The sequence below is a fragment of the Elephantulus edwardii genome, unplaced genomic scaffold (genome assembly GCF_000299155.1).
Source record: "Elephantulus edwardii isolate Elephantulus edwardi_28Jun2011 unplaced genomic scaffold, EleEdw1.0 scaffold00240, whole genome shotgun sequence".
Taxonomy (NCBI): domain Eukaryota; kingdom Metazoa; phylum Chordata; class Mammalia; order Macroscelidea; family Macroscelididae; genus Elephantulus; species Elephantulus edwardii.
In genome coordinates, this window is record NW_006399990.1 from 251791 (window position 1) to 257568 (window position 5778).

Consider the following 5778-nt stretch of genomic DNA (forward strand, 5'->3'; position numbering starts at 1 on the left):
AGGAGTGATAGGGAATGGCAAGGGACACACTGACAAAGGAGATTAATCAGAACTGGCTTTGACAAGCACTGTGGCAATTGGACAATTAAAACAGACGTTGGGGGGTGGGGAAAGAAGAATGAAGTGGGGATGAGGGTGGAGAAAACAATGCAACAATGAATGACTGAATGAAAACCCAAACTCTCTGTAAATGTTCATTAAAACTCATAAAATTTAATAATAATAAAAAAGAATTTCCACCATCTTTGTCACAAAGAAGCACCTTGGTTACACTTCTTCCAAGACAGATTTGTTCGTTCCATTGGCAGTCCACCGGATGCTCAATCCTTTTCTCCAATACCACAATTCAAAGACATTGATTTCCAACAGAGAAGTACCACAAAATATAAGCTGAGTTCAGAAGATGCTATGGCACTAGGGACATCATAGCCAATATCAGATGGATTTTAGTTGAAAGGAGATGTTTTCAGAAGAATATCTGGTTACATTGACTACGCAAAGGAATTTGACTATCTGGATCACAATAAATTCTAGGTAAACTTGAGGAAAATGGGAATCTCAGAACACTTGATTATACTCATGTGAAATCTGTACTTGAACTAGGATGTAGCCCCCAGAACAGAGCAAGGACACTGCATGATTTAAAATCAGTAAAAGAGTGTATCAGAGATGGTTTCTGTTTCTGTACCTTTTCGGTATGTATGTGGAAAAGATCATTCAGGAGACTGGACTTTATGAGGAGAAATGCAGCATCAGGGTTGGAGGAAGACTCATCAATATAACCTGTGTTATGAAGATTACACAACCTTGCTTGCCAAAACTGATAAAGACCTGAAGTGTCTGCTGGAGAACTCAAGGACTGTAGTGTCCAATAAGAATTGAAGCCTAACATCAAGAAGACAAAGATTCTCACCACTGGGCCAACTGTCAGCACAATGATTGATGGAGAAGAGATTGAGGTTGTTAAAAATTTCAGCTTGCTAAATTCCACAATAAACACTCTTGGTATCAACAACTAGGAAATCAAAAGATAAATTGCATTGGGGAAGTCTTCTGTCAGGGACCTCTCCAAAGTACTAAAGAAACATGATGTTAATTTAGGAACTAAGATGCGTATGATCCAGATCATGGTCTTCACAATTACTTGGTATGCATCAGAATGCTGGACAAGAATGATAGAAGAAGAATACATGTCTTTGATTTGTGATGCTGGAGCAGAGTATTGAACATACCATTGACAGGGCAGAGTTCATTAGGTCACAGGTAACCAATGTCACATTACAACATTCACTATTTAACTTTCATGTGCATAATATTTAATTAATGTATACTGACTATTCTGCACACAGCAACCATTGTGATCTTTTAAAAGAATATAAATGAAATTATGTGATTTGTCCACATAAAATCATCCGAAAGGGCCAATAGAATCCGATAGTACACACACACAAAAATAATCCATCATGACTAAATGAGGTTCATAACAAGACTAAAAGGATTGTTCAACATAAGGAAATCAAAACAATTCATCACACTAACTAAACAAAGAATAAGAAGCACATGAGCCTATCAATTGATGCAGAAAAGACTTTTGACAAAATCCAATATCGCCTCCTGAATAAAAAACTCAACGGAATAGGAATAGAAGGAAATTTCCTTAACTAATGAAAAGAAAAGTATATTTGTAAAACAAAAGCAAGTATTATTCTAAATGGAGAAACACTAAAGGAATTCCCCTTGTGAACAGGGGCCAGGCAAGAATTCCACTTTTCAATGTTTGTTCCTATTCCCAGGAAAGGTGATACAACAGAATATGAAAATTATTGAATATCATATGTGAGCAAAATACTGTGGAAAATTACTAAAAAGTGCCTAGAACAGTATATAGACAGAGAATGGTCAGATGTTTAAACTGAATTTAAAAGAGACCATGGCACCAGGGATATCATTACTGATGTTGGACAGGTTCTGGCTGAAAGCAAAGAATAACATGCTTTATTGACTATATGAAGGCATTTAACTCTGTGGATTATAACAAATTATGGGTAATATTGAGAAAACTGGGAACCTCAAAGCATTTGATTTTCCTCACGAGAAACATAAACCTCATCCAAGACTATGTTGTATAAAAGAAAACATAATAAGATTAAAGATTAATAAAGGATATTTAAGATTAATAAAGGTGTGCCAAAAGGTTGTATCCTTTCTTCATGCCTATTTAATCTATATTCTAAGAAAATTATTCAAGAATCTGGATTCTGAAGGGAAAATGTGGCATCAGGATTAGAGGAAGACTGATTAATAAGCTTCATTAGGCAGATAACACAAACTTGTTTGCTGATAGGGAGAAGGACTTGAAGCATTTGATGCAGAAAGTTAAACACTTCAATACTGATTACATCTTAACATCAGGAAAACAAACATCCTTGCCACCGAACCGGTAGACACCAGATAGAGAAAGGAGTGAGACTGTCAATGAGTTCATCTTACTTGGATGCATAAACTTGGTACCAACAGTCAGAAGATTAGAAGACATATTTCATCGGGAAAGTCTATTCAGGGACATCTCCAAACTGTTGAGGAGTGATGAGGTCAGTTTGAGGTCTAATAATGTAAGATTCAGGGCATGCTTTTTCTGATGGCTTGCTATGCAAGCTGTAAAATGAGTAAGGGTGGTAGAAGAAGAATTGAGGTCTTTGAGCTGTGGTGTTGGAGAAGAGTGCTGAATACTCCATGGATGGCCAGAAGAACAAGCAGATATATCTTGGAGAAGGTGAAAATTAAAAAATTAACCCATCTCTCTAAGATCAGTTTGTATTTACCAAGCAGACAAAGCCTATCAAATGAGGAAGCAGAAACCTCTTCAACAAACAATGCTGGCAAAAATGGAATTGTATATGCAGAAAGCTGAAGTAGGATCTACATCTCACACCAGACATAAAAATCAAACCAAGGTGGATCAGAGACCTAACAATAAATATCATAAGATACAAAATGGGAAGAACTTAGGAGCCATACCTGTGATATAAATAAGCTTTCAAATATAGCCAGAAATGTACAACTAGAAAATGAGATAATCAGAAAATGGTTTGGTGACAAACCTTTTTCACCAATAGATATTAAATCCCTGTGTAAATCAAAACCTTTTCCCTATATGGTGGAGGTGGGGAAGGAAACACCATAAAACCTCCCGACTCTAATCAAACATTCGACAGTGGTATCTCAGACAAGTATCTCATTATGAAAGTTTATAAATAACAGGACCTCCACAAGGAAAAACCTGACAATTCAATCAAAGAATGATTAAAAGGCATGGAAAGACCTTTCACAAAATAAAGACATTCAGATGACCAACAAACACATGAAAAAAGGCTCAAAATCACTGGCATTAAGAAGGATGAAAATAAAAACAAAAATGATATACCATCTCACTTGAGTAGCAATGGCAAAGTTCAAAAGGCCAGCAAGCAATACATGTTGGAGAGGATGTGAAGAGATTGGACAAAGAATGGTATGGCCACTTGGAAGGCAGTTTCATGTTTCCTCAAAAAGATGAACATAGAAATTCCATATGACCCAGCTATTTCACTGCTAGGAAAATATCTTGAGGAAAAATAACTGAGGCACAAAGGGTGATTTGTACACCGATGTTCATTGCAGCATCATTCACAATAGCAAGGATATGGAAATAGCAAAATATTCATTGACAAACAAATGGATTGAGAAATTGTAGTACATTCACACAATGGAATATGATGTAGTACTAAGGGGTAACAATTTCTTAAAATTCTGTATAACATGAGAGAGACTAGAGAGAATTATACTGAGTGAACTAACTCAGTCTCATACGGACAAATACTGAATAAGATGATTATTGTGAAAATAGAAGGATAATAAGTAAGGTGTGTTTAAAAGTTCAGAAGGAGAAGGGAAGGGGGAAAGGTGGCTGAGGGTGAGGAGAGGAGGAAATCACTGGACACAGAGTTTGGTGGGTGAAAGGAGGGAGTGGAAGAGTTAGAATAAACTCAGTGAAGCCTGCAAAAATGGGATGATAGCAGGCAGAGATCAATGGTTATTAACTATAAAATATGGTCTATAGGAATGTCCATATGAAAACAGAGTGCATGAATGAAATACAACGCATATGCATTTCATATGCAAACCAATATAATTTTTTAAAAAAATGGAAAAAAATTCTCCAAAAGCTTCCTTTTGTTAACCACAAGAAAGGCCAGTGCTTTTCCATTGTTCACAAGTGTCATCTTGACCAGCTGTTCTCTCCAATTCCCATGCTTTGTGATCTCATTTTAAAATTTGCTTTACTCTGCTCCAACCATACTGGCATTTTTGCTTTTCTCAAAATAATAAATTCAATTTAAAAAAAAATAAATTCAATTTTTGACTCAGAAATTCGTTGTTTATTCTTTATTTTGCCAAGACAGGTCTTTTGTTGAATATTCTCTTTAACCTTTACTTATCTTCATTTCTTTCTAGTCTCAACTCCAGCATCACCTTTGCTGAGCTATTTTCATTGTCCTCTTCATCTTAATTATCATCTTATACCTAATTTCCCATACTCTTACTGGTTCTTTCCTTGTTCTTTGTCTCTTTCTTTATTTCTTTTAATACTTACTATCCTCCTAAGCAGAGAGCTTTTCATGGCCTAGTAAAATGGAGCTCTATTGCCAGCCCAAAGGCACACAGTTCAAATTCATCAGTTGCTCCATGGAAGAAAAATGAACAATCAACCCCCTTACAATTTACTCCCAAAGAGCAGTTGAGGTGTTATTAACTATATTTTATTCTGTTCAGCACTAAATTAAAAATTTGTTAGTGATACCTGATGATTAGATTGCAAAAGAAGAAAACAATGAAGAAGGAATATTTTTCTGAAAGTATAAACTAGGGGAAAGTAATTAGTCTGGAAATAAAATAATTGAATTTTGTATGTTCATTAGTTTATTTATCATAAATACCTTTTTAAAAAACACAAAGGACAACTTTACATGTGGACTTAACCAAATGTACTGCACAGAAATCATATTGACTACATCTATGGAAGAAATAGTTGGAGAAGCAGTAAAAACCAGGCCAGGTGCTGACTGTGGAACAGACCATTAACTATTTATGTGCAAGTTCAAATTGAAGATGAAGAAATTTAAAACAAGATCATGAGAACCAAAATTTAATCTATCCCACTTGATTTTTCAAATAATCTTAAGAATAAATTTGAAGAATTGAACAGCAATGATCACAGAGCAGATGAGTTGTGGGATGATTTTAGAGGTAACATCCATGAAGTGAGCAAAGGTCATTACAAAGACAGAGGAGAGATCTCTGAGTGAGGAGAGCAGAGCCGGAGAAGAGACTAGAGGCAGAACTCAGGATCTGACAAGGTTGCCAGGCTGCCCGCAGAATTATCAAGGAAACCCAGCGTTTGCTGGCGGAACCTGTTCCCAGGATTAAATCAGAACCAGATGAGAACAACGCTCCTTAGCTCGTTATTTTCATGTGGTCATTGCTGGACCCCAGGATTCTCCCTTTGAGGGACGAACTTTTAAACTTGAACTATTCCTTCGAGAATACCCAATGGCAGCTCCTAAAGTCTGTTTCATGACCAAAATTGATCTCCCTAATGTAGACAAGTTGGGAAGAATATGCTTAGATATTTTGAAAGATAAGTGGTCCCCAGCACTGGAGATCCGCACAGCTCTGCTTTTGATCCAGGCTTTGTTAAGTGCTCCCAATCCAGATGATCCATTAACAAATGATGTAGCG

General features: G+C 36.3%; 1 pseudogene; it reads left to right on the forward strand.

Annotated features, from left to right (window-relative positions):
- The first annotated feature begins 5295 nt into the window (after positions 1–5295).
- Positions 5296–5778, forward strand: part of LOC102858722 — a 154783-nt pseudogene continuing 154300 nt past the window's right edge.